At 37.3% G+C, this 24,449-nt stretch overlaps 20 non-coding genes across 20 annotated transcripts; all 20 read left to right on the forward strand.

Moving 5' to 3' along the window:
• Window positions 1–1,094: 1,094 nt before the first annotated feature.
• On the forward strand, window positions 1,095–1,166 carry TRNAQ-CUG (transfer RNA glutamine (anticodon CUG)). Its single transcript has one exon. It is a non-coding gene; the product is annotated as a tRNA-Gln (tRNA).
• Window positions 1,167–2,078: 912 nt separating this feature from the next.
• Window positions 2,079–2,150, forward strand: TRNAQ-CUG (transfer RNA glutamine (anticodon CUG)). Its single transcript has one exon. It is a non-coding gene; the product is annotated as a tRNA-Gln (tRNA).
• Window positions 2,151–3,092: 942 nt separating this feature from the next.
• TRNAQ-CUG (transfer RNA glutamine (anticodon CUG)) lies at window positions 3,093–3,164 on the forward strand. Its single transcript has one exon. It is a non-coding gene; the product is annotated as a tRNA-Gln (tRNA).
• Window positions 3,165–4,108: 944 nt separating this feature from the next.
• TRNAQ-CUG (transfer RNA glutamine (anticodon CUG)) lies at window positions 4,109–4,180 on the forward strand. The gene has a single exon. It is a non-coding gene; the product is annotated as a tRNA-Gln (tRNA).
• A 912-nt stretch (window positions 4,181–5,092) lies between these two features.
• Window positions 5,093–5,164, forward strand: TRNAQ-CUG (transfer RNA glutamine (anticodon CUG)). Its single transcript has one exon. It is a non-coding gene; the product is annotated as a tRNA-Gln (tRNA).
• Window positions 5,165–7,093: 1,929 nt separating this feature from the next.
• Window positions 7,094–7,165, forward strand: TRNAQ-CUG (transfer RNA glutamine (anticodon CUG)). Its single transcript has one exon. It is a non-coding gene; the product is annotated as a tRNA-Gln (tRNA).
• A 1,961-nt stretch (window positions 7,166–9,126) lies between these two features.
• Window positions 9,127–9,198, forward strand: TRNAQ-CUG (transfer RNA glutamine (anticodon CUG)). Its single transcript has one exon. It is a non-coding gene; the product is annotated as a tRNA-Gln (tRNA).
• Window positions 9,199–10,110: 912 nt separating this feature from the next.
• Window positions 10,111–10,182, forward strand: TRNAQ-CUG (transfer RNA glutamine (anticodon CUG)). The gene has a single exon. It is a non-coding gene; the product is annotated as a tRNA-Gln (tRNA).
• A 1,960-nt stretch (window positions 10,183–12,142) lies between these two features.
• Window positions 12,143–12,214, forward strand: TRNAQ-CUG (transfer RNA glutamine (anticodon CUG)). The gene has a single exon. It is a non-coding gene; the product is annotated as a tRNA-Gln (tRNA).
• A 912-nt stretch (window positions 12,215–13,126) lies between these two features.
• TRNAQ-CUG (transfer RNA glutamine (anticodon CUG)) lies at window positions 13,127–13,198 on the forward strand. The gene has a single exon. It is a non-coding gene; the product is annotated as a tRNA-Gln (tRNA).
• A 1,961-nt stretch (window positions 13,199–15,159) lies between these two features.
• TRNAQ-CUG (transfer RNA glutamine (anticodon CUG)) lies at window positions 15,160–15,231 on the forward strand. The gene has a single exon. It is a non-coding gene; the product is annotated as a tRNA-Gln (tRNA).
• Window positions 15,232–16,175: 944 nt separating this feature from the next.
• On the forward strand, window positions 16,176–16,247 carry TRNAQ-CUG (transfer RNA glutamine (anticodon CUG)). The gene has a single exon. It is a non-coding gene; the product is annotated as a tRNA-Gln (tRNA).
• Window positions 16,248–17,158: 911 nt separating this feature from the next.
• TRNAQ-CUG (transfer RNA glutamine (anticodon CUG)) lies at window positions 17,159–17,230 on the forward strand. The gene has a single exon. It is a non-coding gene; the product is annotated as a tRNA-Gln (tRNA).
• A 944-nt stretch (window positions 17,231–18,174) lies between these two features.
• Window positions 18,175–18,246, forward strand: TRNAQ-CUG (transfer RNA glutamine (anticodon CUG)). Its single transcript has one exon. It is a non-coding gene; the product is annotated as a tRNA-Gln (tRNA).
• A 911-nt stretch (window positions 18,247–19,157) lies between these two features.
• On the forward strand, window positions 19,158–19,229 carry TRNAQ-CUG (transfer RNA glutamine (anticodon CUG)). The gene has a single exon. It is a non-coding gene; the product is annotated as a tRNA-Gln (tRNA).
• Window positions 19,230–20,173: 944 nt separating this feature from the next.
• On the forward strand, window positions 20,174–20,245 carry TRNAQ-CUG (transfer RNA glutamine (anticodon CUG)). The gene has a single exon. It is a non-coding gene; the product is annotated as a tRNA-Gln (tRNA).
• A 943-nt stretch (window positions 20,246–21,188) lies between these two features.
• TRNAQ-CUG (transfer RNA glutamine (anticodon CUG)) lies at window positions 21,189–21,260 on the forward strand. The gene has a single exon. It is a non-coding gene; the product is annotated as a tRNA-Gln (tRNA).
• Window positions 21,261–22,204: 944 nt separating this feature from the next.
• Window positions 22,205–22,276, forward strand: TRNAQ-CUG (transfer RNA glutamine (anticodon CUG)). The gene has a single exon. It is a non-coding gene; the product is annotated as a tRNA-Gln (tRNA).
• Window positions 22,277–23,187: 911 nt separating this feature from the next.
• On the forward strand, window positions 23,188–23,259 carry TRNAQ-CUG (transfer RNA glutamine (anticodon CUG)). Its single transcript has one exon. It is a non-coding gene; the product is annotated as a tRNA-Gln (tRNA).
• Window positions 23,260–24,203: 944 nt separating this feature from the next.
• Window positions 24,204–24,275, forward strand: TRNAQ-CUG (transfer RNA glutamine (anticodon CUG)). Its single transcript has one exon. It is a non-coding gene; the product is annotated as a tRNA-Gln (tRNA).
• Window positions 24,276–24,449: the final 174 nt, after the last annotated feature.

The following is a 24,449-nucleotide window of genomic DNA, read 5'->3' on the forward strand; positions in this document are numbered from 1 at the left end:
TCAAAGATTTTAAGCATCTCCAGTTTAGTATACAGTTTATTATATGTGGACTGTTACAGCCTGGCATAATACGTCAATAGGTTCCATGGTGTAATGGTTAGCACTCTGGACTCTAAATCCAGCGATCCGAGTTAAAATCTCGGTGGGATCTTGTTTAAATATTTATTGTAAAAAAAGTAAACAAATATGACACATTATAAAATATGTATGTATTCGTGGCCGATTGGTTTTGGCGATGGACTAGAAATCCATTGGGGTCTCCCACCGCGTTCTCAAATACTGCCTACTAGATTTTGGCTTGCTGGAAAAATGTCATTGAAATAAATTTTAAACCAATACTCAAACATTTTAGAAACCATTCAGTGATCATAAACACCTGTAGAATAAACCAAAAATGCTTCCTTTCTATGCCATGGGGGTGTGCCTACTATTATATTATCATAGTTATGTTATTTGCACCTGATACCAGCAATATTCCCCCATATCATCTAATTTATCAATCTCCTTCATGATTTACCATATCACCATGTACTTTAGCTTTCTCTAAAAAATCATCATATCACCATATTGGGCAATCACAATCTGGGATGTGAAATCCATTGCTACAGCACTCAAAAGGTAACAGAGGGTTTTTCTCGTTTGCCATAAAATGTTATTTATACATAGCGATGAAAACAATACACAGGGCGAGAATAACAATGGGGTGGATGGAGCAACAGTCCTCCACATTAAAATAGGCCCATCATCAACTGTACGGTTGGCCATAAATCATAAGTATCAAAATTGTAGTTTTAGTTTTCTCATCAAACTATGTTAATTTTCTACTTTTCTGTATTTAGAGAGAAATTGGGGCTGACAGTGTAGGCGTTGTACACACCCACTTGGATCTGGCTACATCCACATAGCACTGGTCACATCTCCTCACCTTTTCAGTATAGGCCCTGAAACATTTTAGCCCCTGACCCATGTGGCCCTTAATCCGGACTTAACAATATGCAAATAGATTGGTAGCATTTCAAAGATTTTAATCATCTCCAGTTTAGAATACAGTTTATTATATGTGGACTGTTACAGCCTGGCATAATATGTCAATAGGTTCCATGGTGTAATGGTTAGCACTCTGGACTCTGAATCCAGCGATCCGAGTTCAAATCTTGGTGGGACCTTGTTTAAATATTTATTGTAAAAAAAGTAATTCGTGGCCGATTGGTTTTGGCGATGGACTAGAAATCCATTGGGGTCTCCCACCGCGTGTTCAAATACTGCCGACTACATTTTGGCTTGCTGGAAAAATGTCATTGAAATAAATTTTAAACCAATACTCAAACATTTTAGAAACCATTCAGTGATCATAAACACCTGTAGAATAAACCAAAAATGCTTCCTTTCTATGCCATGGGGGTGTGTCTACTATTATATTATCATAGTTATGTTATTTGCACCTGATACCAGCAATATTCCCCCATATCATCTAATTTATCAATCTCCTTCATGATTTACCATATCACCATGTACTTTAGCTTTCTCTAAAAAATCATCATATCACCATTTTGGGCAATCACAATCTGGGATGTGAAATCCATTGCTACAGCACTCAAAAAGGTAACAGAGGGTTTTTCTGGTTTGCCATAAAAAGTTATTCATACATAGAGTTGAAAACAATACACAGGGCGAGAATAACAATGGGGTGGATGGAGCAACAGTCCTCCACATTAAAATAGGCCCATCATCAACTATACGGTTGGCCATAAATCATAAATATCAAAATTATAGTTTTAGTTTTCTCATCAAACTATCTTATTTTTCTACTTTTCTGTATTTAGAGAGAAATTGGGGCTGACAGTGTAGGCGTTGTACACACCCACTTGGATCTGGCTACATCCACATAGCACTGGTCACATCTCCTCACCTTTTCAGTATAGGCCCTGAAACATTTTAGCCCCTGACCCATGTGGCCCTTAATCCGGCCTTAACAATATGCAAATAGATTGGTAGCATTTCAAAGATTTTAAGCATCTCCAGTTTAGTATACAGTTTATTATATGTGGACTGTTACAGCCTGGCATCATACGTCAATAGGTTCCATGGTGTAATGGTTAGCACTCTGGACTCTGAATCCAGCGATCCGAGTTCAAATCTCGGTGGGACCTTGTTTAAATATTTATTGTAAAAAAAGTAAACAAACATGACATTATAAAATATGTATGTATTCGTGGCCGATTGGTTTTGGCGATGGACTAGAAATCCATTGGGGTCTCCCACCGCGTGTTCAAATACTGCCGACTACATTTTGGCTTGCTGGAAAAATGTCATTGAAATAAATTTTAAACCAATACTCAAACATTTTAGAAACCAATCAGTGATCATAAACACCTGTAGAATAAACCAAAAATGCTTCCTTTCTATGCCATGGGGGTGTGTCTACTATTATATTATCATAGTTATGTTACTTGCACCTGATACCAGCAATATTCCCCCATATCATCTAATTTATCAATCTCCTTCATGATTTACCATATCACCATGTACTTTAGCTTTCTCTAAAAAATCATCATATCACCATTTTGGGCAATCACAATCTGGGATGTGAAATACATTGCTACAGCACTCAAAAAGGTAACAGAGGGTTTTTCTGGTTTGCCATAAAAAGTTATTTATACATAGAGTTGAAAACAATACACAGGGCGAGAATAACAATGGGGTGGATGGAGCAACAGTCCTCCACATTAAAATAGGCCCATCATCAACTATACGGTTGGCCATAAATCATAAATATCAAAATTATAGTTTTAGTTTTCTCATCAAACTATCTTATTTTTCTACTTTTCTGTATTTAGAGAGAAATTGGGGCTGACAGTGTAGGCGTTGTACACACCCACTTGGATCTGGCTACATCCACATAGCACTGGTCACATCTCCTCACCTTTTCAGTATAGGCCCTGAAACATTTTAGCACCTGACCCATGTGGCCCTTAATCCGGCCTTAACAATATGCAAATAGATTGGTAGCATTTCAAAGATTTTAAGCATCTCCAGTTTAGTATACAGTTTATTATATGTGGACTGTTACAGCCTGGCATAATACGTCAATAGGTTCCATGGTGTAATGGTTAGCACTCTGGACTCTGAATCCAGCGATCTGAGTTCAAATCTCGGTGGGACCTTGTTTAAATATTTATTGTAAAAAAACTAAACAAATATGACACATTATTAAATATGTATGTATTCGTGGCCGATTGGTTTTGGCGATGGACTAGAAATCCATTGGGGTCTCCCACCGCGTGGTTCAAATACTGCCGACTACATTTTGGCTTGCTGGAAAAATGTCATTGAAATAAATTGTAAACCAATACTCAAACATTTTAGAAACCATTCAGTGATCATAAACACATGTAGAATAAACCAAAAATGCTTCCTTTCTATGCCAAGGGGGTGTGTCTACTATTATATTATCATAGTTATGTTATTTGCACCTGATACCAGCAATATTCCCCCATATCATCTAATTTATCAATCTCCTTCATGATTTACCATATCACCATGTACTTTAGCTTTCTCTAAAAAATCATCATATCACCATTTTGGGCAATCTAATCTGGGATGTGAAATCCATTGCTACAGCACTCAAAAAGGTAACAGAGGGTTTTTCTCATTTGCCATAAAAAGTTATTTATACATAGCGATGAAAACAATACACAGGGCGAGAATAACAATGGGGTGGATGGAGCAACAGTCCTCCACATTAAAATAGGCCCATCATCAACTGTACGGTTGGCCATAAATCATAAGTATCAAAATTGTAGTTTTAGTTTTCTCATCAAACTATGTTAATTTTCTACTTTTCTGTATTTAGAGAGAAATTGGGGCTGACAGTGTAGGCGTTGTACACACCCACTTGGATCTGGCTACATCCACATAGCACTGGTCACATCTCCTCACCTTTTCAGTATAGGCCCTGAAACATTTTAGCCCCTGACCCATGTGGCCCTTAATCCGGACTTAACAATATGCAAATAGATTGGTAGCATTTCAAAGATTTTAATCATCTCCAGTTTAGAATACAGTTTATTATATGTGGACTGTTACAGCCTGGCATAATATGTCAATAGGTTCCATGGTGTAATGGTTAGCACTCTGGACTCTGAATCCAGCGATCCGAGTTCAAATCTTGGTGGGACCTTGTTTAAATATTTATTGTAAAAAAAGTAATTCGTGGCCGATTGGTTTTGGCGATGGACTAGAAATCCATTGGGGTCTCCCACCGCGTGTTCAAATACTGCCGACTACATTTTGGCTTGCTGGAAAAATGTCATTGAAATAAATTTTAAACCAATACTCAAACATTTTAGAAACCATTCAGTGATCATAAACACCTGTAGAATAAACCAAAAATGCTTCCTTTCTATGCCATGGGGGTGTGTCTACTATTATATTATCATAGTTATGTTATTTGCACCTGATACCAGCAATATTCCCCCATATCATCTAATTTATCAATCTCCTTCATGATTTACCATATCACCATGTACTTTAGCTTTCTCTAAAAAATCATCATATCACCATTTTGGGCAATCACAATCTGGGATGTGAAATCCATTGCTACAGCACTCAAAAAGGTAACAGAGGGTTTTTCTGGTTTGCCATAAAAAGTTATTCATACATAGAGTTGAAAACAATACACAGGGCGAGAATAACAATGGGGTGGATGGAGCAACAGTCCTCCACATTAAAATAGGCCCATCATCAACTATACGGTTGGCCATAAATCATAAATATCAAAATTATAGTTTTAGTTTTCTCATCAAACTATCTTATTTTTCTACTTTTCTGTATTTAGAGAGAAATTGGGGCTGACAGTGTAGGCGTTGTACACACCCACTTGGATCTGGCTACATCCACATAGCACTGGTCACATCTCCTCACCTTTTCAGTATAGGCCCTGAAACATTTTAGCCCCTGACCCATGTGGCCCTTAATCCGGCCTTAACAATATGCAAATAGATTGGTAGCATTTCAAAGATTTTAAGCATCTCCAGTTTAGTATACAGTTTATTATATGTGGACTGTTACAGCCTGGCATAATACGTCAATAGGTTCCATGGTGTAATGGTTAGCACTCTGGACTCTGAATCCAGCGATCCGAGTTCAAATCTCGGTGGGACCTTGTTTAAATATTTATTGTAAAAAAAGTAAACAAATATGACACATTATAAAATATGTATGTATTCGTGGCCGATTGGTTTTGGCGATGGACTAGAAATCCATTGGGGTCTCCCACCGCGTGTTCAAATACTGCCGACTACATTTTGGCTTGCTGGAAAAATGTCATTGAAATAAATTTTAAACCAATACTCAAACATTTTAGAAACCATTCAGTGATCATAAACACCTGTAGAATAAACCAAAAATGCTTCCTTTCTATGCCATGGGGGTGTGTCTACTATTATATTATCATAGTTATGTTATTTGCACCTGATACCAGCAATATTCCCCCATATCATCTAATTTATCAATCTCCTTCATGATTTACCATATCACCATGTACTTTAGCTTTCTCTAAAAAATCATCATATCACCATTTTGGGCAATCACAATCTGGGATGTGAAATCCATTGCTACAGCACTCAGAAAGGTAACAGAGGGTTTTTCTGGTTTGCCATAAAAAGTTATTTATACATAGCGATGAAAACAATACACAGGGCGAGAATAACAATGGGGTGGAATTGAGAAACAGTCCTCCACATTAAAATAGGCCCATCATCAACTGTACGGTTGGCCATAAATCATAAGTATCAAAATTGTAGTTTTAGTTTTCTCATCAAACTATGTTATTTTTCTACTTTTCTGTATTTAGAGAGAAATTGGGGCTGACAGTGTAGGCGTTGTACACACCCACTTGGATCTGGCTACATCCACATAGCACTGGTCACATCTCCTCACCTTTTCAGTATAGGCCCTGAAACATTTTAGCCCCTGACCCATGTTGCCCTTAATCCGGCCTTAACAATATGCAAATAGATTGGTAGCATTTCAAAGATTTTAAGCATCTCCAGTTTAGTATACAGTTTATTATATGTGGACTGTTACAGCCTGGCATAATACGTCAATAGGTTCCATGGTGTAATGGTTAGCACTCTGGACTCTAAATCCAGCGATCCGAGTTAAAATCTCGGTGGGACTTTGTTTAAATATTTATTGTAAAAAAAGTAATTCGTGGCCGATTGGTTTTGGCGATGGACTAGAAATCCATTGGGGTCTCCCACCGTGTGTTCAAATACTGCCGACTACATTTTGGCTTGCTGGAAAAATGTCATTGAAATAAATTTTAAACCAATACTCAAACATTTTAGAAACCATTCAGTGATCATAAACACCTGTAGAATAAACCAAAAATGCTTCCTTTCTATGCCATGGGGGTGTGTCTACTATTATATTATCATAGTTATGTTATTTGCACCTGATACCAGCAATATTCCCCCATATCATCTAATTTATCAATCTCCTTCATGATTTACCATATCACCATGTACTTTAGCTTTCTCTAAAAAATCATCATATCACCATTTTGGGCAATCACAATCTGGGATGTGAAATCCATTGCTACAGCACTCAAAAAGGTAACAGAGGGTTTTTCTGGTTTGCCATAAAAAGTTATTCATACATAGAGTTGAAAACAATACACAGGGCGAGAATAACAATGGGGTGGATGGAGCAACAGTCCTCCACATTAAAATAGGCCCATCATCAACTATACGGTTGGCCATAAATCATAAATATCAAAATTATAGTTTTAGTTTTCTCATCAAACTATCTTATTTTTCTACTTTTCTGTATTTAGAGAGAAATTGGGGCTGACAGTGTAGGCGTTGTACACACCCACTTGGATCTGGCTACATCCACATAGCACTGGTCACATCTCCTCACCTTTTCAGTATAGGCCCTGAAACATTTTAGCCCCTGACCCATGTGGCCCTTAATCCGGCCTTAACAATATGCAAATAGATTGGTAGCATTTCAAAGATTTTAAGCATCTCCAGTTTAGTATACAGTTTATTATATGTGGACTGTTACAGCCTGGCATAATACGTCAATAGGTTCCATGGTGTAATGGTTAGCACTCTGGACTCTGAATCCAGCGATCCGAGTTCAAATCTCGGTGGGACCTTGTTTAAATATTTATTGTAAAGAAAGTAAACAAATATGACACATTATAAAATATGTATGTATTCGTGGCCGATTGGTTTTGGCGATGGACTAGAAATCCATTGGGGTCTCCCACCGCGTGTTCAAATACTGCCGACTAAATTTTGGCTTGCTGGAAAAATGTCATTGAAATAAATTTTAAACCAATACTCAAACATTTTAGAAACCATTCAGTGATCATAAACACCTGTAGAATAAACCAAAAATGCTTCCTTTCTATGCCATGGGGGTGTGTCTACTATTATATTATCATAGTTATGTTATTTGCACCTGATACCAGCAATATTCCCCCATATCATCTAATTTATCAATCTCCTTCATGATTTACCATATCACCATGTACTTTAGCTTTCTCTAAAAAATCATCATATCACCATTTTGGGCAATCACAATCTGGGATGTGAAATCCATTGCTACAGCACTCAGAAAGGTAACAGAGGGTTTTTCTGGTTTGCCATAAAAAGTTATTTATACATAGCGATGAAAACAATACACAGGGCGAGAATAACAATGGGGTGGAATTGAGAAACAGTCCTCCACATTAAAATAGGCCCATCATCAACTGTACGGTTGGCCATAAATCATAAGTATCAAAATTGTAGTTTTAGTTTTCTCATCAAACTATGTTATTTTTCTACTTTTCTGTATATAGAGAGAAATTGGGGCTGACAGTGTAGGCGTTGTACACACCCACTTGGATCTGGCTACATCCACATAGCACTGGTCACATCTCCTCACCTTTTCAGTATAGGCCCTGAAACATTTTAGCCCCTGACCCATGTTGCCCTTAATCCGGCCTTAACAATATGCAAATAGATTGGTAGCATTTCAAAGATTTTAAGCATCTCCAGTTTAGTATACAGTTTATTATATGTGGACTGTTACAGCCTGGCATAATACGTCAATAGGTTCCATGGTGTAATGGTTAGCACTCTGGACTCTAAATCCAGCGATCCGAGTTAAAATCTCGGTGGGATCTTGTTTAAATATTTATTGTAAAAAAAGTAAACAAATATGACACATTATAAAATATGTATGTATTCGTGGCCGATTGGTTTTGGCGATGGACTAGAAATCCATTGGGGTCTCCCACAGCGTTTTCAAATACTGCCTACTAGATTTTGGCTTGCTGGAAAAATGTCATTGAAATAAATTTTAAACCAATACTCAAACATTTTAGAAACCATTCAGTGATCATAAACACCTGTAGAATAAACCAAAAATGCTTCCTTTCTATGCCATGGGGGTGTGCCTACTATTATATTATCATAGTTATGTTATTTGCACCTGATACCAGCAATATTCCCCCATATCATCTAATTTATCAATCTCCTTCATGATTTACCATATCACCATGTACTTTAGCTTTCTCTAAAAAATCATCATATCACCATTTTGGGCAATCACAATCTGGGATGTGAAATCCATTGCTACAGCACTCAAAAAGGTAACAGAGGGTTTTTCTCGTTTGCCATAAAAAGTTATTTATACATAGCGATGAAAACAATACACAGGGCGAGAATAACAATGGGGTGGATGGAGCAACAGTCCTCCACATTAAAATAGGCCCATCATCAACTGTACGGTTGGCCATAAATCATAAGTATCAAAATTGTAGTTTTAGTTTTCTCATCAAACTATGCTAATTTTCTACTTTTCTGTATTTAGAGAGAAATTGGGGCTGACAGTGTAGGCGTTGTACACACCCACTTGGATCTGGCTACATCCACATAGCACTGGTCACATCTCCTCACCTTTTCAGTATAGGCCCTGAAACATTTTAGCCCCTGACCCATGTGGCCCTTAATCCGGACTTAACAATATGCAAATAGATTGGTAGCATTTCAAAGATTTTAATCATCTCCAGTTTAGAATACAGTTTATTATATGTGGACTGTTACAGCCTGGTATAATATGTCAATAGGTTCCATGGTGTAATGGTTAGCACTCTGGACTCTGAATCCAGCGATCCGAGTTCAAATCTTGGTGGGACCTTGTTTAAATATTTATTGTAAAAAAAGTAATTCGTGGCCGATTGGTTTTGGCGATGGACTAGAAATCCATTGGGGTCTCCCACCGCGTGTTCAAATACTGCCGACTACATTTTGGCTTGCTGGAAAAATGTCATTGAAATAAATTTTAAACCAATACTCAAACATTTTAGAAACCATTCAGTGATCATAAACACCTGTAGAATAAACCAAAAATGCTTCCTTTCTATGCCATGGGGGTGTGTCTACTATTATATTATCATAGTTATGTTATTTGCACCTAGTACCAGCAATATTCCCCCATATCATCTAATTTATCAATCTCCTTCATGATTTACCATATCACCATGTACTTTAGCTTTCTCTAAAAAATCATCATATCACCATTTTGGGCAATCACAATCTGGGATGTGAAATCCATTGCTACAGCACTCAAAAAGGTAACAGAGGGTTTTTCTGGTTTGCCATAAAAAGTTATTCATACATAGAGTTGAAAACAATACACAGGGCGAGAATAACAATGGGGTGGATGGAGCAACAGTCCTCCACATTAAAATAGGCCCATCATCAACTATACGGTTGGCCATAAATCATAAATATCAAAATTATAGTTTTAGTTTTCTCATCAAACTATCTTATTTTTCTACTTTTCTGTATTTAGAGAGAAATTGGGGCTGACAGTGTAGGCGTTGTACACACCCACTTGGATCTGGCTACATCCACATAGCACTGGTCACATCTCCTCACCTTTTCAGTATAGGCCCTGAAACATTTTAGCCCCTGACCCATGTGGCCCTTAATCCGGCCTTAACAATATGCAAATAGATTGGTAGCATTTCAAAGATTTTAAGCATCTCCAGTTTAGTATACAGTTTATTATATGTGGACTGTTACAGCCTGGCATAATACGTCAATAGGTTCCATGGTGTAATGGTTAGCACTCTGGACTCTGAATCCAGCGATCCGAGTTCAAATCTCGGTGGGACCTTGTTTAAATATTTATTGTAAAAAAAGTAAACAAATATGACACATTATAAAATATGTATGTATTCGTGGCCGATTGGTTTTGGCGATGGACTAGAAATCCATTGGGGTCTCCCACCGCGTGTTCAAATACTGCCGACTACATTTTGGCTTGCTGGAAAAATGTCATTGAAATAAATTTTAAACCAATACTCAAACATTTTAGAAACCATTCAGTGATCATAAACACCTGTAGAATAAACCAAAAATGCTTCCTTTCTATGCCATGGGGGTGTGTCTACTATTATATTATCATAGTTATGTTATTTGCACCTGATACCAGCAATATTCCCCCATATCATCTAATTTATCAATCTCCTTCATGATTTACCATATCACCATGTACTTTAGCTTTCTCTAAAAAATCATCATATCACCATTTTGGGCAATCACAATCTGGGATGTGAAATCCATTGCTACAGCACTCAGAAAGGTAACAGAGGGTTTTTCTGGTTTGCCATAAAAAGTTATTTATACATAGCGATGAAAACAATACACAGGGCGAGAATAACAATGGGGTGGAATTGAGAAACAGTCCTCCACATTAAAATAGGCCCATCATCAACTGTACGGTTGGCCATAAATCATAAGTATCAAAATTGTAGTTTTAGTTTTCTCATCAAACTATGTTATTTTTCTACTTTTCTGTATTTAGAGAGAAATTGGGGCTGACAGTGTAGGCGTTGTACACACCCACTTGGATCTGGCTACATCCACATAGCACTGGTCACATCTCCTCACCTTTTCAGTATAGGCCCTGAAACATTTTAGCCCCTGACCCATGTTGCCCTTAATCCGGCCTTAACAATATGCAAATAGATTGGTAGCATTTCAAGATTTTAAGCATCTCCAGTTTAGTATACAGTTTATTATATGTGGACTGTTACAGCCTGGCATAATACGTCAATAGGTTCCATGGTGTAATGGTTAGCACTCTGGACTCTAAATCCAGCGATCCGAGTTAAAATCTCGGTGGGATCTTGTTTAAATATTTATTGTAAAAAAAGTAAACAAATATGACACATTATAAAATATGTATGTATTCGTGGCCGATTGGTTTTGGCGATGGACTAGAAATCCATTGGGGTCTCCCACCGCGTTTTCAAATACTGCCTACTAGATTTTGGCTTGCTGGAAAAATGTCATTGAAATAAATTTTAAACCAATACTCAAACATTTTAGAAACCATTCAGTGATCATAAACACCTGTAGAATAAACCAAAAATGCTTCCTTTCTATGCCATGGGGGTGTGCCTACTATTATATTATCATAGTTATGTTATTTGCACCTGATACCAGCAATATTCCCCCATATCATCTAATTTATCAATCTCCTTCATGATTTACCATATCACCATGTACTTTAGCTTTCTCTAAAAAATCATCATATCACCATTTTGGGCAATCACAATCTGGGATGTGAAATCCATTGCTACAGCACTCAAAAAGGTAACAGAGGGTTTTTCTCGTTTGCCATAAAAAGTTATTTATACATAGCGATGAAAACAATACACAGGGCGAGAATAACAATGGGGTGGATGGAGCAACAGTCCTCCACATTAAAATAGGCCCATCATCAACTGTACGGTTGGCCATAAATCATAAGTATCAAAATTGTAGTTTTAGTTTTCTCATCAAACTATGTTAATTTTCTACTTTTCTGTATTTAGAGAGAAATTGGGGCTGACAGTGTAGGCGTTGTACACACCCACTTGGATCTGGCTACATCCACATAGCACTGGTCACATCTCCTCACCTTTTCAGTATAGGCCCTGAAACATTTTAGCCCCTGACCCATGTGGCCCTTAATCCGGACTTAACAATATGCAAATAGATTGGTAGCATTTCAAAGATTTTAATCATCTCCAGTTTAGAATACAGTTTATTATATGTGGACTGTTACAGCCTGGTATAATATGTCAATAGGTTCCATGGTGTAATGGTTAGCACTCTGGACTCTGAATCCAGCGATCCGAGTTCAAATCTTGGTGGGACCTTGTTTAAATATTTATTGTAAAAAAAGTAATTCGTGGCCGATTGGTTTTGGCGATGGACTAGAAATCCATTGGGGTCTCCCACCGCGTGTTCAAATACTGCCGACTACATTTTGGCTTGCTGGAAAAATGTCATTGAAATAAATTTTAAACCAATACTCAAACATTTTAGAAACCATTCAGTGATCATAAACACCTGTAGAATAAACCAAAAATGCTTCCTTTCTATGCCATGGGGGTGTGTCTACTATTATATTATCATAGTTATGTTATTTGCACCTAGTACCAGCAATATTCCCCCATATCATCTAATTTATCAATCTCCTTCATGATTTACCATATCACCATGTACTTTAGCTTTCTCTAAAAAATCATCATATCACCATTTTGGGCAATCACAATCTGGGATGTGAAATCCATTGCTACAGCACTCAAAAAGGTAACAGAGGGTTTTTCTGGTTTGCCATAAAAAGTTATTCATACATAGAGTTGAAAACAATACACAGGGCGAGAATAACAATGGGGTGGATGGAGCAACAGTCCTCCACATTAAAATAGGCCCATCATCAACTATACGGTTGGCCATAAATCATAAATATCAAAATTATAGTTTTAGTTTTCTCATCAAACTATCTTATTTTTCTACTTTTCTGTATTTAGAGAGAAATTGGGGCTGACAGTGTAGGCGTTGTACACACCCACTTGGATCTGGCTACATCCACATAGCACTGGTCACATCTCCTCACCTTTTCAGTATAGGCCCTGAAACATTTTAGCCCCTGACCCATGTGGCCCTTAATCCGGCCTTAACAATATGCAAATAGATTGGTAGCATTTCAAAGATTTTAAGCATCTCCAGTTTAGTATACAGTTTATTATATGTGGACTGTTACAGCCTGGCATAATACGTCAATAGGTTCCATGGTGTAATGGTTAGCACTCTGGACTCTGAATCCAGCGATCTGAGTTCAAATCTCGGTGGGACCTTGTTTAAATATTTATTGTAAAAAAAGTAAACAAATATGACACATTATAAAATATGTATGTATTCGTGGCCGATTGGTTTTGGCGATGGACTAGAAATCCATTGGGGTCTCCCACCGCGTGTTCAAATACTGCCGACTACATTTTGGCTTGCTGGAAAAATGTCATTGAAATAAATTTTAAACCAATACTCAAACATTTTAGAAACCATTCAGTGATCATAAACACCTGTAGAATAAACCAAAAATGCTTCCTTTCTATGCCATGGGGGTGTGTCTACTATTATATTATCATAGTTATGTTATTTGCACCTGATACCAGCAATATTCCCCCATATCATCTAATTTATCAATCTCCTTCATGATTTACCATATCACCATGTACTTTAGCTTTCTCTAAAAAATCATCATATCACCATTTTGGGCAATCACAATCTGGGATGTGAAATCCATTGCTACAGCACTCAGAAAGGTAACAGAGGGTTTTTCTGGTTTGCCATAAAAAGTTATTTATACATAGCGATGAAAACAATACACAGGGCGAGAATAACAATGGGGTGGAATTGAGAAACAGTCCTCCACATTAAAATAGGCCCATCATCAACTGTACGGTTGGCCATAAATCATAAGTATCAAAATTGTAGTTTTAGTTTTCTCATCAAACTATGTTATTTTTCTACTTTTCTGTATTTAGAGAGAAATTGGGGCTGACAGTGTAGGCGTTGTACACACCCACTTGGATCTGGCTACATCCACATAGCACTGGTCACATCTCCTCACCTTTTCAGTATAGGCCCTGAAACATTTTAGCCCCTGACCCATGTTGCCCTTAATCCGGCCTTAACAATATGCAAATAGATTGGTAGCATTTCAAAGATTTTAAGCATCTCCAGTTTAGTATACAGTTTATTATATGTGGACTGTTACAGCCTGGCATAATACGTCAATAGGTTCCATGGTGTAATGGTTAGCACTCTGGACTCTAAATCCAGCGATCCGAGTTAAAATCTCGGTGGGATCTTGTTTAAATATTTATTGTAAAAAAAGTAAACAAATATGACACATTATAAAATATGTATGTATTCGTGGCCGATTGGTTTTGGCGATGGACTAGAAATCCATTGGGGTCTCCCACCGCGTTTTCAAATACAATATACTAGATTTTGGCTTGCTGGAAAAATGTCATTGAAATAAATTTTAAACCAATACTCAAACATTTTAGAAACCATTCAGTGATCATAAACACCTGTAGAATAAACCAAAAATGCTTCCTTTCTATGCCATGGGGGTGTGCCTACTATTATATTATCATAGTTATGTTATTTGCACCTGATACCAGCAATATTCCCCCATATCATCTAATTTATCAATCTCCTTCATGATTTACCATATCACCATGTACTTTAGCTTTCTCTAAAAAATCATCATATCACCATTTTGGGCAATCACAATCTGGGATGTGAAATCCATTGCTACAGCACTCAAAAAGGTAACAGAGGGTTTTTCTCATTTGCCATAAAAAGTTATTTATACATAGCGATGAAAACAATACACAGGGCGAGAATAACAATGGGGTGGATGGAGCAACAGTCCTCCACATTAAAATAGGCCCATCATCAACTGTACGGTTGGCCATAAATCATAAGTATCAAAATTGTAGTTTTAGTTTTCTCATCAAACTATGTTAATTTTCTACTTTTCTGTATTTAGAGAGAAATTGGGGCTGACAGTGTAGGCGTTGTACACACCCACTTGGATCTGGCTACATCCACATAGCACTGGTCACATCTCCTCACCTTTTCAGTATAGGCCCTGAAACATTTTAGCCCCTGACCCATGTGGCCCTTAATCCGGCCTTAACAATATGCAAATAGATTGGTAGCATTTCAAAGATTTTAAGCATCTCCAGTTTAGTATACAGTTTATTATATGTGGACTGTTACAGCCTGGCATAATACGTCAATAGGTTCCATGGTGTAATGGTTAGCACTCTGGACTCTGAATCCAGCGATCTGAGTTCAAATCTCGGTGGGACCTTGTTTAAATATTTATTGTAAAAAAACTAAACAAATATGACACATTATTAAATATGTATGTATTTGTGGCCGATTGGTTTTGGCGATGGACTAGAAATCCATTGGGGTCTCCCACCGCGTGTTCAAATACTGCCGACTACATTTTGGCTTGCTGGAAAAATGTCATTGAAATAAATTTTAAAACAATACTCAAACATTTTAGAAACCATTCAGTGATCATAAACCCCTGTAGAATAAACCAAAAATGCTTCCTTTCTATGCCAAGGGGGTGTGTCTACTATTATATTATCATAGTTATGTTATTTGCACCTGATACCAGCAATATTCCCCCATATCATCTAATTTATCAATCTCCTTCATGATTTACCATATCACCATGTACTTTAGCTTTCTCTAAAAAATCATCATATCACCATTTTGGGCAATCACAATCTGGGATGTGAAATCCATTGCTACAGCACTCAAAAAGGTAACAGAGGGTTTTTCTCATTTGCCATAAAAAGTTATTTATACATAGCGATGAAAACAATACACAGGGCGAGAATAACAATGGGGTGGATGGAGCAACAGTCCTCCACATTAAAATAGGCCCATCATCAACTGTACGGTTGGCCATAAATCATAAGTATCAAAATTGTAGTTTTAGTTTTCTCATCAAACTATGTTAATTTTCTACTTTTCTGTATTTAGAGAGAAATTGGGGCTGACAGTGTAGGCGTTGTACACACCCACTTGGATCTGGCTACATCCACATAGCACTGGTCACATCTCCTCACCTTTTCAGTATAGGCCCTGAAACATTTTAGCCCCTGACCCATGTGGCCCTTAATCCGGACTTAACAATATGCAAATAGATTGGTAGCATTTCAAAGATTTTAATCATCTCCAGTTTAGAATACAGTTTATTATATGTGGACTGTTACAGCCTGGCATAATATGTCAATAGGTTCCATGGTGTAATGGTTAGCACTCTGGACTCTGAATCCAGCGATCCGAGTTCAAATCTTGGTGGGACCTTGTTTAAATATTTATTGTAAAAAAAGTAATTCGTGGCCGATTGGTTTTGGCGATGGACTAGAAATCCATTGGGGTCTCCCACCGCGTGTTCAAATACTGCCGACTACATTTTGGCTTGCTGGAAAAATGTCATTGAAATAAATTTTAAACCAATACTCAAACATTTTAGAAACCATTCAGTGATCATAAACACCTGTAGAATAAACCAAAAATGCTTCCTTTCTATGCCATGGGGGTGTGTCTACTATTATATTATCATAGTTATGTTACTTGCACCTGATACCAGCAATATTCCCCCATATCATCTAATTTATCAATCTCCTTCATGATTTACCATATCACTATGTACTTTAGCTTTCTCTAAAAAATCATCATATCACCATTTTGGGCAATCACAATCTGGGATGTGAAATCCATTGCTACAGCACTCAAAAAGGTAACAGAGGGTTTTTCTGGTTTGCCATAAAAAGTTATTTATACATAGAGTTGAAAACAATACACAGGGCGAGAATAACAATGTGGTGGATGGAGCAACAGTCCTCCACATTAAAATAGGCCCATCATCAACTATACGGTTGGCCATAAATCATAAATATCAAAATTATAGTTTTAGTTTTCTCATCAAACTATCTTATTTTTCTACTTTTCTGTATTTAGAGAGAAATTGGGGCTGACAGTGTAGGCGTTGTACACACCCACTTGGATCTGGCTACATCCACATAGCACTGGTCACATCTCCTCACCTTTTCAGTATAGGCCCTGAAACATTTTAGCCCCTGACCCATGTGGCCCTTAGCCGGCCTTAACAATATGCAAATAGATTGGTAGCATTTCAAAGATTTTAAGCATCTCCAGTTTAGTATACAGTTTATTATATGTGGACTGTTACAGCCTGGCATAATACGTCAATAGGTTCCATGGTGTAATGGTTAGCACTCTGGACTCTGAATCCAGCGATCTGAGATCAAATCTCGGTGGGACCTTGTTTAAATATTTATTGTAAAAAAACTAAACAAATATGACACATTATTAAATATGTATGTATTCGTGGCCGATTGGTTTTGGCGATGGACTAGAAATCCATTGGGGTCTCCCACCGCGTGTTCAAATACTGCCGACTACATTTTGGCTTGCTGGAAAAATGTCATTGAAATAAATTGTAAACCAATACTCAAACATTTTAGAAACCATTCAGTGATCATAAACACATGTAGAATAAACCAAAAATGCTTCCTTTCTATGCCAAGGGGGTGTGTCTACTATTATATTATCATAGTTATGTTATTTGCACCTGATACCAGCAATATTCCCCCATATCATCTAATTTATCAATCTCCTTCATGATTTACCATATCACCATGTACTTTAGCTTTCTCTAAAAAATCATCATATCACCATTTTGGGCAATCACAATCTGGGATGTGAAATCCATTGCTACAGCACTCAAAAAGGTAACAGAGGGTTTTTCTCATTTGCCATAAAAAGTTATTTATACATAGCGATGAAAACAATACACAGGGCGAGAATAACAATGGGGTGGATGGAGCAACAGTCCTCCACATTAAAATAGGCCCATCATCAACTGTACGGTTGGCCATAAATCATAAGTATCAAAATTGTAGTTTTAGTTTTCTCATCAAACTATGTTAATTTTCTACTTTTCTGTATTTAGAGAGAAATTGGGGCTGACAGTGTAGGCGTTGTACACACCCACTTGGATCTGGCTACATCCACATAGCACTGGTCACATCTCCTCACCTTTTCAGTATAGGCCCTGAAACATTTTAGCCCCTGACCCATGTGGCCCTTTATCCGGACTTAACAATATGCAAATAGATTGGTAGCATTTCAAAGATTTTAATCATCTCCAGTTTAGAATACAGTTTATTATATGTGGACTGTTACAGCCTGGCATAATATGTCAATAGGTTCCATGGTGTAATGGTTAGCACTCTGGACTCTGAATTCAGCGATCCGAGTTCAAATCTTGGTGGGACCTTGTTTAAATATTTATTGTAAAAAAAGTAATTCGTGGCCGATTGGTTTTGGCGATGGACTAGAAATCCATTGGGGTCTCCCACCGCGTGTTCAAATACTGCCGACTACATTTTGGCTTGCTGGAAAAATGTCATTGAAATAAATTGTAAACCAATACTCAAACATTTTAGAAACCATTCAGTGATCATAAACACATGTAGAATAAACCAAAAATGCTTCCTTTCTATGCCAAGGGGGTGTGTCTACTATTATATTATCATAGTTATGTTATTTGCACCTGATACCAGCAATATTCCCCCATATCATCTAATTTATCAATCTCCTTCATGATTTACCATATCACCATGTACTTTAGCTTTCTCTAAAAAATCATCATATCACCATTTTGGGCAATCACAATCTGGGATGTGAAATCCATTGCTACAGCACTCAAAAAGGTAACAGAGGGTTTTTCTCATTTGCCATAAAAAGTTATTTATACATAGCGATGAAAACAATACACAGGGCGAGAATAACAATGGGGTGGATGGAGCAACAGTCCTCCACATTAAAATAGGCCCATCATCAACTGTACGGTTGGCCATAAATCATAAGTATCAAAATTGTAGTTTTAGTTTTCTCATCAAACTATGTTAATTTTCTACTTTTCTGTATTTAGAGAGAAATTGGGGCTGACAGTGTAGGCGTTGTACACACCCACTTGGATCTGGCTACATCCACATAGCACTGGTCACATCTCCTCACCTTTTCAGTATAGGCCCTGAAACATTTTAGCCCCTGACCCATGTGGCCCTTAGCCGGCCTTAACAATATCCAAATAGATTGGTAGCATTTCAAAGATTTTAAGCATCTCCAGTTTAGTATACAGTTAATTATATGTGGACTGTTACAGCCTGGCATAATATGTCAATAGGTTCCATGGTGTAATGGTTAGCACTCTGGACTCTGAATCCAGCGATCTGAGTTCAAATCTCGGTGGGACCTTGTTTAAATATTTATTGTAAAAAAACTAAACAAATATGACACATTATTAAATATGTATGTATTCGTGGCCGATTGGTTTTGGCGATGGACTAGAAATCCATTGGGGTCTCCCACCGCGTGTTCAAATACTGCCGACTACATTTTGGCTTGCTGGAAAAATGTCATTGAAATAAATTGTAAACCAATACTCAAACATTTTAGAAACCATTCAGTGATCATAAACACATGTAGAATAAACCAAAAATGCTTCCTTTCTATGCCAAAGGGGTGTGTCTACTATTATATTATCATAGTTATGTTATTTGCACCTGATACCAGCAATATTCCCCCATATCATCTAATTTATCAATCTCCTTCATGATTTACCATATCACCATGTACTTTAGCTTTCTCTAAAAAATCATCATATCACCATTTTGGGCAATCACAATCTGGGATGTGAAATCCATTGCTACAGCACTCAAAAAGGTAACAGAGGGTTTTTCTCATTTGCCATAAAAAGTTATTTATACATAGCGATGAAAACAATACACAGGGCGAGAATAACAATGGGGTGGATGGAGCAACAGTCCTCCACATTAAAATAGGCCCATCATCAACTGTACGGTTGGCCATAAATCATAAGTATCAAAATTGTAGTTTTAGTTTTCTCATCAAACTATGTTAATTTTCTACTTTTCTGTATTTAGAGAGAAATTGGGGCTGACAGTGTAGGCGTTGTACACACCCACTTGGATCTGGCTACATCCACATAGCACTGGTCACATCTCCTCACCTTTTCAGTATAGGCCCTGAAACATTTTAGCCCCTGACCCATGTGGCCCTTAATCCGGACTTAACAATATGCAAATAGATTGGTAGCATTTCAAAGATTTTAAGCATCTCCAGTTTAGTATACAGTTAATTATATGTGGACTGTTACAGCCTGGCATAATATGTCAATAGGTTCCATGGTGTAATGGTTAGCACTCTGGACTCTGAATCCAGCGATCTGAGTTCAAATCTCGGTGGGACCTTGTTTAAATATTTATTGTAAAAAAACTAAACAAATATGACACATTATTAAATATGTATGTATTCGTGGCCGATTGGTTTTGGCGATGGACTAGAAATCCATTGGGGTCTCCCACCGCGTGTTCAAATACTGCCGACTACATTTTGGCTTGCTGGAAAAATGTCATTGAAATAAATTTTAAACCAATACTCAAACATTTTAGAAACCATTCAGTGATCATAAACACCTGTAGAATAAACCAAAAATGCTTCCTTTCTATGCCATGGGGGTGTGTCTACTATTATATTATCATAGTTATGTTACTTGCACCTGATACCAGCAATATTCCCCCATATCATCTAATTTATCAATCTCCTTCATGATTTACCATATCACTATGTACTTTAGCTTTCTCTAAAAAATCATCATATCACCATTTTGGGCAATCACAATCTGGGATGTGAAATCCATTGCTACAGCACTCAAAAAGGTAACAGAGGGTTTTTCTGGTTTGCCATAAAAAGTTATTTATACATAGAGTTGAAAACAATACACAGGGCGAGAATAACAATGTGGTGGATGGAGCAACAGTCCTCCACATTAAAATAGGCCCATCATCAACTATACGGTTGGCCATAAATCATAAATATCAAAATTATAGTTTTAGTTTTCTCATCAAACTATCTTATTTTTCTACTTTTCTGTATTTAGAGAGAAATTGGGGCTGACAGTGTAGGCGTTGTACACACCCACTTGGATCTGGCTACATCCACATAGCACTGGTCACATCTCCTCACCTTTTCAGTATAGGCCCTGAAACATTTTAGCCCCTGACCCATGTGGCCCTTAGCCGGCCTTAACAATATGCAAATAGATTGGTAGCATTTCAAAGATTTTAAGCATCTCCAGTTTAGTATACAGTTTATTATATGTGGACTGTTACAGCCTGGCATAATACGTCAATAGGTTCCATGGTGTAATGGTTAGCACTCTGGACTCTGAATCCAGCGATCTGAGATCAAATCTCGGTGGGACCTTGTTTAAATATTTATTGTAAAAAAACTAAACAAATATGACACATTATTAAATATGTATGTATTCGTGGCCGATTGGTTTTGGCGATGGACTAGAAATCCATTGGGGTCTCCCACCGCGTGTTCAAATACTGCCGACTACATTTTGGCTTGCTGGAAAAATGTCATTGAAATAAATTGTAAACCAATACTCAAACATTTTAGAAACCATTCAGTGATCATAAACACATGTAGAATAAACCAAAAATGCTTCCTTTCTATGCCAAGGGGGTGTGTCTACTATTATATTATCATAGTTATGTTATTTGCACCTGATACCAGCAATATTCCCCCATATCATCTAATTTATCAATCTCCTTCATGATTTACCATATCACCATGTACTTTAGCTTTCTCTAAAAAATCATCATATCACCATTTTGGGCAATCACAATCTGGGATGTGAAATCCATTGCTACAGCACTCAAAAAGGTAACAGAGGGTTTTTCTCATTTGCCATAAAAAGTTATTTATACATAGCGATGAAAACAATACACAGGGCGAGAATAACAATGGGGTGGATGGAGCAACAGTCCTCCACATTAAAATAGGCCCATCATCAACTGTACGGTTGGCCATAAATCATAAGTATCAAAATTGTAGTTTTAGTTTTCTCATCAAACTATGTTAATTTTCTACTTTTCTGTATTTAGAGAGAAATTGGGGCTGACAGTGTAGGCGTTGTACACACCCACTTGGATCTGGCTACATCCACATAGCACTGGTCACATCTCCTCACCTTTTCAGTATAGGCCCTGAAACATTTTAGCCCCTGACCCATGTGGCCCTTTATCCGGACTTAACAATATGCAAATAGATTGGTAGCATTTCAAAGATTTTAATCATCTCCAGTTTAGAATACAGTTTATTATATGTGGACTGTTACAGCCTGGCATAATATGTCAATAGGTTCCATGGTGTAATGGTTAGCACTCTGGACTCTGAATTCAGCGATCCGAGTTCAAATCTTGGTGGGACCTTGTTTAAATATTTATTGTAAAAAAAGTAATTCGTGGCCGATTGGTTTTGGCGATGGACTAGAAATCCATTGGGGTCTCCCACCGCGTGTTCAAATACTGCCGACTACATTTTGGCTTGCTGGAAAAATGTCATTGAAATAAATTGTAAACCAATACTCAAACATTTTAGAAACCATTCAGTGATCATAAACACATGTAGAATAAACCAAAAATGCTTCCTTTCTATGCCAAGGGGGTGTGTCTACTATTATATTATCATAGTTATGTTATTTGCACCTGATACCAGCAATATTCCCCCATATCATCTAATTTATCAATCTCCTTCATGATTTACCATATCACCATGTACTTTAGCTTTCTCTAAAAAATCATCATATCACCATTTTGGGCAATCACAATCTGGGATGTGAAATCCATTGCTACAGCACTCAAAAAGGTAACAGAGGGTTTTTCTCATTTGCCATAAAAAGTTATTTATACATAGCGATGAAAACAATACACAGGGCGAGAATAACAATGGGGTGGATGGAGCAACAGTCCTCCACATTAAAATAGGCCCATCATCAACTGTACGGTTGGCCATAAATCATAAGTATCAAAATTGTAGTTTTAGTTTTCTCATCAAACTATGTTAATTTTCTACTTTTCTGTATTTAGAGAGAAATTGGGGCTGACAGTGTAGGCGTTGTACACACCCACTTGGATCTGGCTACATCCACATAGCACTGGTCACATCTCCTCACCTTTTCAGTATAGGCCCTGAAACATTTTAGCCCCTGACCCATGTGGCCCTTAGCCGGCCTTAACAATATCCAAATAGATTGGTAGCATTTCAAAGATTTTAAGCATCTCCAGTTTAGTATACAGTTAATTATATGTGGACTGTTACAGCCTGGCATAATATGTCAATAGGTTCCATGGTGTAATGGTTAGCACTCTGGACTCTGAATCCAGCGATCTGAGTTCAAATCTCGGTGGGACCTTGTTTAAATATTTATTGTAAAAAAACTAAACAAATATGACACATTATTAAATATGTATGTATTCGTGGCCGATTGGTTTTGGCGATGGACTAGAAATCCATTGGGGTCTCCCACCGCGTGTTCAAATACTGCCGACTACATTTTGGCTTGCTGGAAAAATGTCATTGAAATAAATTGTAAACCAATACTCAAACATTTTAGAAACCATTCAGTGATCATAAACACATGTAGAATAAACCAAAAATGCTTCCTTTCTATGCCAAAGGGGTGTGTCTACTATTATATTATCATAGTTATGTTATTTGCACCTGATACCAGCAATATTCCCCCATATCATCTAATTTATCAATCTCCTTCATGATTTACCATATCACCATGTACTTTAGCTTTCTCTAAAAAATCATCATATCACCATTTTGGGCAATCACAATCTGGGATGTGAAATCCATTGCTACAGCACTCAAAAAGGTAACAGAGGGTTTTTCTCATTTGCCATAAAAAGTTATTTATACATAGCGATGAAAACAATACACAGGGCGAGAATAACAATGGGGTGGATGGAGCAACAGTCCTCCACATTAAAATAGGCCCATCATCAACTGTACGGTTGGCCATAAATCATAAGTATCAAAATTGTAGTTTTAGTTTTCTCATCAAACTATGTTAATTTTCTACTTTTCTGTATTTAGAGAGAAATTGGGGCTGACAGTGTAGGCGTTGTACACACCCACTTGGATCTGGCTACATCCACATAGCACTGGTCACATCTCCTCACCTTTTCAGTATAGGCCCTGAAACATTTTAGCCCCTGACCCATGTGGCCCTTAATCCGGACTTAACAATATGCAAATAGATTGGTAGCATTTCAAAGATTTTAAGCATCTCCAGTTTAGTATACAGTTAATTATATGTGGACTGTTACAGCCTGGCATAATATGTCAATAGGTTCCATGGTGTAATGGTTAGCACTCTGGACTCTGAATCCAGCGATCTGAGTTCAAATCTCGGTGGGACCTTGTTTAAATATTTATTGTAAAAAAACTAAACAAATATGACACATTATTAAATATGTATGTATTCGTGGCCGATTGGTTTTGGCGATGGACTAGAAATCCATTGGGGTCTCCCACCGCGTGTTCAAATACTGCCGACTACATTTTGGCTTGCTGGAAAAATGTCATTGAAATAAA

The sequence above is a fragment of the Taudactylus pleione genome, unplaced genomic scaffold (genome assembly GCF_031769625.1).
Source record: "Taudactylus pleione unplaced genomic scaffold, aTauple2 ptg000085l, whole genome shotgun sequence".
Taxonomy (NCBI): Eukaryota; Metazoa; Chordata; class Amphibia; order Anura; family Myobatrachidae; genus Taudactylus; species Taudactylus pleione.